This window comes from Dipodomys merriami, unplaced genomic scaffold, assembly GCF_024711535.1.
Source record: "Dipodomys merriami isolate MVZ:Mamm:240054 unplaced genomic scaffold, mDipMer1.0.p SCAF_98, whole genome shotgun sequence".
Lineage (NCBI taxonomy): Eukaryota > Metazoa > Chordata > Mammalia > Rodentia > Heteromyidae > Dipodomys > Dipodomys merriami.
Window position 1 is genome coordinate 1,650,355 of NW_027206601.1, and position 12,007 is coordinate 1,662,361.

The window sequence follows — 12,007 nt, forward strand, 5'->3', positions numbered from 1 at the left end:
GTGTCCTGGCCAAAAGCCCTCTCTCATTCCCAACAGGCCTTCCTGGAGTAGGCTCCCCAGTGAGGACACCTCTCTGGAAAGTCTTCTGGCCTGCAGGCATCCACTGCAAGTCACTTTCCCCCAGGTCTACCCTTCCATGGAGATTCACACCTGCCAGTCCTCATTCACACTGCCAGTCCCCCAGGTCCACCCTTCCATGGAGATTCACACCTGACAGTCCTCATTCACACTGCCAGTCCCCCAGTTCACCCTCCCCTAGCAAGTCACACCTTCCAGTCCCCAAGTCCACCCTCCCATGGAGAGTCACACCTGCCAGTCCATGGAGATTCACACTTGCCAGTCCTTATTCACACTGCTAGTCCTCCAGGTCCATCCTCCCATGGAGCATCACACCTGCCTGTCCTCATTCACACCTGCCAATTTTCCAGGTCTACCCTTCCATGGAGAGTCACACCTTCCAGTCCTCATTCACACTAGCCAGTCCCCCAGGTCCATCATACCATGGAGATTTACACCTGCCAGTCCCCAAGTCAACCTTTCCATGGAGAGTCACACCTGCTAGTCCCCAGGTCCACCATCCCAAGGAGAGTCACACCTGCCAGTCCTCTAAGTCAACCCTTCCAAGGAGATTCACACCTGTCAATCCTCCAGGACCACTCTCCAAGTCCACCATCCCATGGAGATTCACACATGCCAGCCCTCATTCACACCTGCCAGTCCTCTGGGTCTGCCATTCCAAGGAGATTCACACCTGCCAGTCCTCATTCACACTTGTCAATCCTTTAGGTCTGCCATCCCAAGGAGATTCATACCTGCCAGTCCTCCAGGTCCACCCTCCCAAGGAGATTCACACCTGCCAGTCCTCATTCACACCTGCCAATTCTGTAGACTAGATGCTGGTGGCTCATGCCTGTAATCTTAGCTACTCAATGAGTTGAGATCTGAGGATCAAGGTTTGAAGCCAGCCCGGGCAGGAAAGTCCATGGGACTCTTATATCCAATTAACCACCAAAAAAGCTAGTAGTGAAGCTATGACTTAAATGGTAGGGCACTAGCCTTGAGCAAAGTCCTCAGGCAGGGTGTGTGCAGGTCTGGAAGGGGACATTCGGTCACCTTCAGGTCCTGCAGAGCATAATCAAAACAAGCTCACAGGACAGTTGGAGTACTCCTGTTCACACAGAGGGGAGCTTGGGATCAGGTCTCCTGTTAGTATGGAAAGTTGGTGCCTTTCAAGACAGGATTTTGGTATGACTTGCAGCAAGAACAGCGCAGATGTCCCTGTGGCTTCTCCTCACTTAAAATGTGTCCTATACATCTGGGCTTCCAGGCCTCAGGATTGCAAGGGGCCCCTGGCCTTTGGAGAAACAAGATGAATTGCAGCATTATGGAGGTGGCATAGAGTAGAGCCTCACTCATCCTATCTAACGTAGGTCTGAAAGGGGGCTATGTGGCAGCATGTCTAAAAGACCTTGGCGCTCAGGTCACATTCCTGGTCAGCTTTCTTTCCCTCTGTGTGATTTTGAGCAAGCAAGTCAACTGTGATCTTTAAGGTGTCATGGAAGAAAAGCCCACAGACACACAAAGGCTTTGCTTCCTGTGCATGAAACAACAGCCCTTTTACCCCATAGCAAGTCATCATGTTCTGTGCACATGGGAATGTCTGAGGGCTGTTCATACCATTCCCACAAATGCATCCATCACCATTACCCCATGTCATGTGTGACATGCCCAAAGCTGGCTTCATCTGCCACAGGACACACATGCACAGCCCCACTTGAGGACAGCAGTCAGAAACATGTGTGTCTCTGTGGAGGGTAGGCACAGAGGCTCACACCCATGATCTCAGCAGTTGGACCAGTAGAGAGAGGAGGACTTCAGTTCAAGGGCAGACAGGGAAAAAAAAGCAAGATCGTATCTCAGAAGAAGCCAAGGACGTGATTCCGGCTGCACAGGAGGAGAAAGATCTGACCATCGCATAACCTCTCTGAAGAGTAACTAAAGCAAAATGGATTGGAAGTGTGTGCATATATATATATATATATACATATACATATATATATACATATATACACATACCTATATGTATAAATATCTATACATACATATGTGCATATGTATAATCTTATTTATAGTTGTACAAAGGAGTTTCAATCCAAAGTATCCGTTTATGAGTGCAATGCTTCCTAACCAATGTCACTACTTTCATCATTCTCCCCATCTTTCTCCCTATCCCACACATCCCCTTAATTCACCCAGCTCCATTTTCACCTGTGTGCATTGACTATCATGGCTGCATCTCCCACCCTTCTTCTCTTCATTTGTCTACCCTTCTCTCCTTGATCTCATCCCACACACCTCAACTTCTAGATTCCTAATTCATTTTGTTAGACTGTAAGTTAGTTATTCCAAGGAGTTACACCATTAGACTCCTCCCCTGCATATAACATGTTTATATATATTATATTATATATAATACGTTAGTGTACAGGCACATATGATTCTGTATGTGTTTACATGTATATTTATAAATTAGATCTAAGTTCCAGCCTAACTTCTAGTCCTCTGATCCCTCTGGACACAGGAAGAGGATGGAGTGGATGATGAATGAGACTACTGAGGATAATAACTTTCATAGGTATTGGGAGATGAGGCATCAGGACTGTGCCAGGGTCCTGGACCAGCCAAAGGAGATGCCAGGCATCAGATAAGCATCTGATCCTATGGCCCAGTTTGTAGGGAAACTGACCATCAGGCAGCCAAGAGGAGGTTATTCTTGGAACTTAGGATTTGCTACTGAACAGAATAAGTACAGCCTGGCCCTATAAGGTCTTCTCTTGGCTGGTAGGGAGAGATGGGCACAAAGCCAATAATCCTAAATGTGTAATCTTAACTGTGACTGCTCTAAAAGAAGCTTCTGCAAGGAAGGGCAGGGCTCCAGCATCCAGGCCTTTTACGCCTGTCCTCTCCCTATAGCTGCCTATCTCTTATTCTCTTGTCCCTCAAGGCAGCACAAATCAACACTCTTCATACCAAGCTTCACAGGGGAGCTGGGGATGGAGGGAGCACAGTGTTAATAGAAGAGATATTTTGAAACAGACAACAGATAAGGACAGGCTGTCTCAAAATATGTCAAACTCACACGTTGCTTGTTCAACTGCAATCTATGGAGCAAGTCCAGAGATTCAGGAAAGGCCTGATTTTTTCTCCACGCAGAAAGCTTTAAAGATACTTCCCGAAGCCAGGCACTGGTGGTTCACAACTATAATCCTAACTACTTAGGAGGTAAGAAACAGAGGATCATGGTTCAAGGCCAGCTTTGGGCAGGAAAGTTTTCAAGACCTTTCTCAATCCAGAGTTGGGCACAAGGATGTGCCTATCACTAAACTCCTAACCTCCATTGAGAAACTAAGATTGACAGGAGCACAGTTCCAAGCCAGCCAGGACAGAAAAGTCCATAAGATCCCAAAGGATTCAGAGAAGCTAGGTTCAGTACACACTTGCCATCCTAGCTACCACTGGGAAGCCTGCAGTCCAGGCATACACTTGGACAGGAAATGAGACCATATCTCAAAATTAACAAGTACAGACAGGCACCAGTGGCTCATCTTGTAATCCTAGCTACTCAGAAGGCTGTGATCTGAGGATTGCAGTTCAAAGCCAGCCCAGGCAGGAAGGTCAGTAAGATTCTTATCTCCTATTAACCAACAAAAAGCCAGAGGCTGTGGTTTACATGGTAGAGTGCTAGCCTTGAGCAAAAAAGCTGAGGTACAGAACCCAGGCCCTAAGTTCAAACCTCAGGTCCAACACAAAAATAAATAAATAATGACAAGCGCAAGAAGGTGCATTACGGCACCTGAGTTCAAAGCCCAATCTCACTCTCATTTTCACGTGTGTTTTGTGTGTGTGTGTGTGTGTGTGTGCATGTACTCGTGTGCATGAGCACACACACACACACACACACACACACACACACACACACACACACACACACACACACACGGATTCTTTCAGGAGGGATGGGCTGCAATAATCCTGAATAAATAAACTCCAAATTACCCTTAACTGCCATGACTACCTAGAGCCCCATAGATCTCTCAGTAACATTACTAGAATTTACTACCCAGAGTCTAGACACATATTTATCCTACTACTCCTTTGCAAGTTTACTATTCTTTTTTTTTTCTTTCTTTCTTTTTTTTTTTTTTTCCCGTGGACCTGAACTCTGGGCCTAGGCACTGTCCCTCAGCTATTCAGCTCAAGGCGAGCGCTCTACCGCTTGTGACACAGTGCCACTTCCGGCTTTTTCTGTTTATGTGGTGCTGAGGAATCGAACCCAGGGCCTCATGCATGCAAGGCAAGCACTCTACCACTGAGCCACCTTCCCAGCCCAAGTTTACTATTCTCTACCTAAGAAGTAAAACGGCATCATGGTTTGGCCATTTCTCCAGACTTCACTCTCTGGTGATGATCCTCATCCTCACAGACATGCAAATTTAATAAAACTTATATGAATTTTCTCTTGTGAACCAGCACTTTCCCAGATCCAACCCACATAAGGACTAAGGGAGGCAGAGATCTTCCTCTCCCCCACAATGCCAGGGGACTTCACTTCCCAGAATTCCCTTGACCCACCCTAAGGCCCCACAGCCCTCTGTGCCCCTCCTCTCCTGAGATTCACTGATGCCTCGTCTTCTCAGGTCAGTGCTAACCTTCACATCCCATACTAGTGGCTTACACAGCCCTGATGCCTGTCTGTCTCCTCCTGTCCATGCTCTTGAGTGTCGACAATGGATAATGCCACCCTTGACCCACTGGGTGTAGACAAGGGATGACTCTACCCTCAACCCACTCAGGTTTTCCTAAGAAAAAGCTGTGATCTACTCCACACAACCAACAAGAGCCCCAAACAAGTGCACTCTGTAATCTCTTCCTGCTAAAGCCAAAAGCAACAAGAATTACCATGATTTACTAGGAGCCAAATCTCCACTTTGGTCTTCTCCAACAGTGAGGGCGATCTCCTCTCTGTGGGTGGACCCAGTGTTTGGTGCATGCACTTTGTGACAGGTTCCATAGTGAAGGGTATGACTCTCACAGGGAACTTTGCTGGACCCGAGGTCTCTCCTGGCTATTGGCTGTACGCCAAGGTTTGAGGCCCATGTATAGTTTCCATAGAAAGTTCTTTATTTATACCAAATTATCTTGGATTGACTTCTGACTTCATAAAAGGTGTCTAGTCTTTGCCACAGACTTGATTCTAGAAGCTGGGGGTGGTGTGCAGAAGCACCTGCCCTTAAGCCCCTTTTCTACTGAGAGTAGCTTAGAGTTCTTATAGCTAAGCCATGACTCTCCTGACTCCCTCTAGAACCTCCCGCCTGATTTCAAGCTGTGTCTACACAGCTCTCTCAGGAAGGGCACTACCCAGTAATACTTAGAGTGTAGGACTGGAGGAGAATACTATTCAGAGAAACAGAAGCAATAGGACATGTGTGGAGGTAGAGAGAGGGGCAGGGAGTGAGGAGAGGGAGAGATTTGCAAGTTCAAGATCTGCAGGCTAGACAGACCACTGGAGACTCGAAGAAAAGCCCTTGTGGCAGTGCAAGGCCAATGCCATCTCCTGGAAAGTTTCTTTTGTTCTAGTTGGACCTTCAACTCGTTGGATGAGCCCTCTCACCTCACATAGAGCAATGTTTCACTCAAAGCCAATTAATTTAAGTGTAAATAATTCAAAAATCAGCCTCATGGCCACTCTCTCAGTTCCATGACTTAGCCAGGATGACCCATGACACTAACCCTGCAAGGAATTCAGACTAACTCAGCAGAAAGGAAAGATATTGGTAAGAATATTTGCCTGACTGGTCACAATAGCCAGGATATGGAAACAACCCAGATGTCCCACCACAGATGAATGGATCCAAAAATTGTGGTATCTATACACAATGGAATATTATGCAGCCATTAGAAATGACAAAATAATGGCATTTGCAGGGAAATGGATGGAGCTAGAAGAAATCATGTTGAGCGAGATAAGCCAAGAGCAAAGAGACAAATGGTACATGGTCTCCCTGATAAGTGGATGTTAAATCCAAAATGTTAGGTGATACGACAAAATTAACAGGACTTAAGAAACAAAGGACTTCCACTTATCTGGTCGAATCACTACTAAATAACCCCATGCTGCTGATTACATGTATGGTATATATGTGTACACCAGAGGGGAACCAGGAAGACTACACAGAACTAGAGGGAATCAGGGAAAAACATATAACAGCGGGACCTATCAGCTGCACTGGACATTGACCAAAATGAACTAAGCAACTTAATGGCAGCGATGGGAGGGAGGGAACAAGTGGGAAAGAGGGAACAGCTGATACTATGCAAAACAAAAGAAATGTACATATCACCCCATGTGGAAGAAATAACTGTATTACAAAGCTCATAGAACTCATAAATGTTATAGACCATGATAGACAATTTGCTCCAGGAAAGTTAGAATGTGTTTGTGACTTTCACTGAGCATCACTATCCTGCAATACTGTGAAATTTGGGAAATTATGTAACCACTTAATCACAATAAAAAAAATTTGAAAAAAGAAGGCAACAAGAGCCCCTTAGAGTGACCTTCAGGTCTGGGCAGCTGCAGGGCCCCTTGGGCAGCATCTATATATGCTAGTCCGCCATGATGAAGCCCCTGGTCCTCACATCCACACCAGGGTCTCTGCCTCCTAACTCTTCCTAGCCTCAGTAGATTATATATGTCACCTCAGACAATAGCCAGCACACCTCACTCCTCTCCTGAGAAGGGGCCTTGCGGCCCTGCTGGCCCCTTTACTGGCAATAAACCTTTTCTTTGTTCTTTGTAAAAACAAAAAAGAATATTTGCCTGAACACTGGCAAGCCACACCCACATGTCAGTGTGCAAACTTTAAAACCCAGGGTTTAAGGCTTACAAGGTGAACATGAAGCTGGGTCAGGTATCCTTGTGTACTTCCTTTGGGGTGTTTGGTGAGCAAAACCGTGGAAATGGCGGTTACTGTGTTCAAGATGGCAGTCACTAGGGAGGGAAAAGCCTGCACAAGGGTAATGAACCTCAGGATGCTCCCTTGTATCCATATCTTGCATTCAAGGAAATGAGGCTGGGGCTTGCTGGTCCTGGACTCCACTACCACCTGGCAGGTAGAGAGGCATGTCCTTCAAACAAGGGTGTGCTCAGAATCCTGGACTCCGTGGACACCCGGCAGAGAAACCCTGCCCTCAGAGACACCTCACACACCTGGCACTCAGGAGGGCTGTGAGCAAGATGATCTTGGAGCCCCAAGACAGCTCAAGGATCAGAAAGGTTCCCTGGCTGAATAAAGTCAGAAGAAAGGGAGTCTCTCAGTCTCCATGTGACTTCCAGGGTCCATGGAAGCGCCCCTTTCCAGGTGGTTTGTCCCCAAAAGGAACAGACCGAGGGAAGCGGAGCTCAGGTGCTTCCCTGAGCCAGTGCCAGCATTCAATTATTTATAGTGACGCTGGAGGACCAAGCAATAAAAGGATTTGAGCAAACCATCCTGGGGCTGCAGATGAGGAAGGAGGGGGGAGGAAGGAGGAGGGAGAAGCAGGAGGGCGTGGCTCCCAGACCCGCCCTGAAATGTATATCGAAAACACTTTAAATCAGGTCTGGCTCCAGAGACCAGGGCGCAGCGTGCACAGTCGGCTGACAGCTGCCTCTGAAAGGCTGGAGGAGCTTCAGCCTGAGGATTTGTCCTAAAAATAGCATCGCTGGCTTGTGGGTAGAGAATCTGACCCAATTAGAGATTACCAGTTTCAGGAATTACTGGAAAAGAAATCTCATTAAATAGGTTAAATATAGGAGCCAGAAGCTTAAAAGGCTATTTGGGATTAAAAGGAAAACCAAACCTCCAGGAAGATTTCAAAATAATGTTTGCACCTCTGAAAATGCCTGGGAGGCGGGGGCTCGGGTTTGTTAACGCAGCCTCTCTGTGTGTGCAGGGGTCCCTGAGCTGGGCTTGAAGAGCCAGGCACTTTCCAGAGAGCCAGAGGCTGCTGATAGCCATCCGTGACCCTGGATCAGTGCCTACCATGTCCCTGCTGGCCCATGTTGGGCTTCTACTAAACAGCTCCTGGTCACACTTGACACCCACACGTAATAGTGCTCTTGTTAGCATGCTGTGAATGCCATCCAAACCCCATACAGCCCATTCTGGATTCTCCCCATCCCCAAGCTCCACCTTTCTCCAGCCTGAAACTAAACATACTCCATGTCCCTCTCCTCCTTGTGTCTAATCTGTCACCAGGTCCCATTCCTCCTCTCCCCCAAATAACTCTGTCCTGTGTGTTTCCACGCCAGGCCTGGTGCTGAGGCCTGAATTCAGGTGTGAATCCAGATTCATGAGAAGCCCATTGGCACTGTCAGCCTCTGCTCTCTGCCTCTGTTCCCCTACCTTGCCTTCTTCACACACCTCTGCTCAGCCTCCAACACACTTGTTATGACATGTAAAGAGGGTATTTTCTGTTTCTTTCTCTAAGAACAATCAATAGCTTCCTAGTACCTCTAAACATCCAATAAAGTGTATTTTTGCAGCCTATCAGTCTTGAGAAAGCCACCTCTTCAGAAAAAGGGGGAGTAGGAGAAATGTTGTCTTTGAATGCATTACAAAGATACCATAAGCAAGAATGTACGTATGTTTATTTAAGGCTGAATTTCCAACACATCAAGCCAGAGAAAACCTAACAGCACCCTTTGGAGAGACTAGTCTGTCAGCATTGGGCCTAGAGCCCCGAGTGGGAAAAGTGTCCTTCCCCTGAACACATCATTGTGACATCATGTCCCTTACATTCTGCTACAACATGGTGGTACTGGCCTGTGAGTCCACAGCCTGGACCCATCTCTTGTCCTCTCTGCAGAGTACATAGGAAAAGCCAGCTGCTCACCTGAATGCAAAAGGTTTTCCCATGTGAACCAGTGCTGCCAGCAGCTGGCTGTCCAATGGTGGGACACCCGGTCTGACACTATCCCTAGAGTTGGTGTCCCTTTGAAGTCATTTTGCAATTGTCTCCATGGAGGGCAGGATTTACCTTTAATCTCTTATGGCAAAAGACAATCTGAGCTGGGAGCCAGTGGCTCACATCTATGATCCTCGCTACTGAGATCTGAGAACTGAGGATTGAAGTTCAAAACCGGCTTGAAGAAGACAAATCTGAATTGTTCTTATCTCCAGTTAACCATCAAAAAGCCAGAAATAGATCAAGTGGTAGAGTGTGAAAAAGCATTGAACAAAAAGGCCAAGCTAGCTCATCAGGCCCTGAGTTCAAGCCCCTAGTTCTAGGTCTTCTGGGGGAGCTTCTAGCTAGACAGGTAGAGCTAAAATAAGTCAAGGACAAGCAACAAACTTGAGGCTATGTCCATCCAGACTCCAAGCTTGGTGGAATTTTGAAAAGTGAACTTCCTGCTAGCCCCACCAAAGAAGTCTGTCTGAAGTCTAGGTGCAGCACCCTGGAACAGCCCGATGCCAGTATAGGCATGCCCAGGGGCACAGGCACACCAGCCATGAGGTGCAGTAAGTTCGAGGTTAATTGGAGCTATTCTGTTGGGTATATAGCAACAGCTCCTTGGAATTTTAAGCCCCTCACCCATGATGATTTCAGTAGCATTTTAACCCAGTTTCTATCCGTGAATGTTAATTAATGACTGGTCACTAAGCCGTGTTCCCTACCTGCGTGAAGCATCAGGAGATACATGAGTGGCAGAAAATAAATGTGTCTATATCTCAATTCTCTTTTCATAAACAACATGCTGTCTAGACTGGGCAAGGTGGCTTGTGCCAGTAATCCTAGCTGCTTGAGTGGGGGAGATTGGAAGATCTAGGTCCAATGCTAACCTTACCCTCCCCCTACCCCCAAGAGGACAAGGAGAGAAGCATGAGACCTTATCTGACAAAGAAACTAAAGCCAAAAGAACTAGGAGAGTAATTCAAGTGGTCATAATACTCTCCTAACACACTCAAAGCCCTGAGTAAAAACCTGAGTATCACCAAGAAAAATGTCCAAAAAAAAATGATGTACAGAGCAGAAACTCCCAAGAAAGGAGTCAGAGTCATATCTGGCCAGGTCTGCCAGGGCTGGCTTCCATCCGATTAATATTTGCATCCTCCAGCCGGTTAAGAACAAGGACTTCAGAATTACAAATGGAGTAAATGCACGGCCTCACTTGGTTTTTTGGGGTTTTTTTTCTCTGTGTATTTATAATTCGTCCTTTTCCGAAATAACATTGTGGCATTTTTCTGCTCATGAAGTGTTGTCATAAAAGCTGTGTAAACCACAGGAATGTACACAGAAGAGAATGTACACAGGCACCTAGATTCTAATTGGCCAGAGCTGTGGGTGACACTCTGGTGCCTCTGGCTTTAGAGCAGGAAGACAAGAATGGGGAAATAACTCTCCAGAGGCCATTTCTACTTCCACATAGTTACTTACATGACACATCTATGTGCTCTAATTCCATCAGTGTTTATTGAGTGTTACTGCCAAGGGCCGAGTCCCAGGGACAGAACTATGTGACATTAAATTGAATCAGAGGTGGCAACATGCTCCAGGCACTACATGGGAGAGAGACTGAGGTAAGTCAAGGATCACTAGCAGTTTCCCAGGACTGCCATACAAAATTATCGTGGCTGGGCAATTTGATTCTACCACAGACACATATTTGCTCAGTCTAGGTGCCACAGGTTAATAAGTCTGTAGAAGAGGGCCCTTTATCTCTTCCAGCTGTGTTTATAAGAAATTCAGGAAGTGCCATCTCAAAATATACTGAATGAGTACCTTGGTTATTTCAGGCTGAAATGGCATAAGAATTATTATACCTGAAGAAAGGGCCATTTGGGCTCATGACTGTAATCTTACATACTCAGGTGGCTGTAACCTAGAGGATCTTGGTTTGAAGCCAATCTGGGCATTAAAGTTTGAAAGACTCCATCTCCAACTAACTAGCAAAATGTCAGACTGGAGACATGGTTCAAATGGTAGAATGCTAGTCATAAGCAAGGAAGCAGAGTAAGGACATAAGGTCCTGGAAAGAGAGACAGAGACAGAGATATAGGAAGGGAGGGGGTGAAGGGACCAAGGTAGGGAGGGGAAGGGAACAAGGGAGGGGGGAGGGAAGGAGGAAGGAAGGAGAGAAAAAGAAAGGAAGGAAGAAAGAAAGAAAGAAAGGAAGGAAGGAAAGAAGAAGGAAGGAAGGGAAAGATAGAAGGAAAGAAAGGAAAGAAAGAGAAGGAAAGAGAAAGAAAGAGAAGAAAGAAGGAAGAAAGGAAGGGAAAGAAAGAGAAGGAAAGAGAAAGAAAGATAAGAAAGAATGAAAAAAAGAGAAAGAAAGGAAGAAGGAAGAAAGGAAGAAAGGAAGGAAGGGAAAGATAGAAGGAAATAAAGGAAAAAAGAGAAAGAAAGAAAGAGAAAGAGGAAGGAAGAAAGAAGGAAAGAAAGAAAAGAAAAGAAAAGGAAGAAAGGAAGGAAGGAAGGAAAGAGGGAGGGAGGGAAGGAAGGAGGGAGGAAAGGAAGGACAGAGGAAGAGAAAAATGAAAGAAAAGAAGGACAGGGAAAGGGTATGGAAGCGAGGAATGGGGAAAAGAAGAGGAAGGGGAAGAGAAAGGAATGAGAAGCAAAGAGAAAGCCATTTGGCCTAGCTTTTCCTGCATGCAGGAAGCCATAAAGACCCCTCTCCCCCCCCCCCCACCAAACAAGAAAGCAGCCTTGTCCACAACTGGAAATTAGGGCTGTAATGATTCTGAATATTAACTCATTGGCATGCTTCTTATTTTCCACTAGCTTCTTACCACCCTATGCATCAATTAGTAACATTCCTACAAATTTACTAGAGATCCATTTACTAGTGTAGAGGTCAATTTGTTCAGTCATTCCTTCACAAATTGTTCTTTGTCTAAGAAGTACCTTAAATGTCATGCTTTGGTCCTTTTCTTAGAATTTACTCTCTTGGGAAAGTCCCTATGTA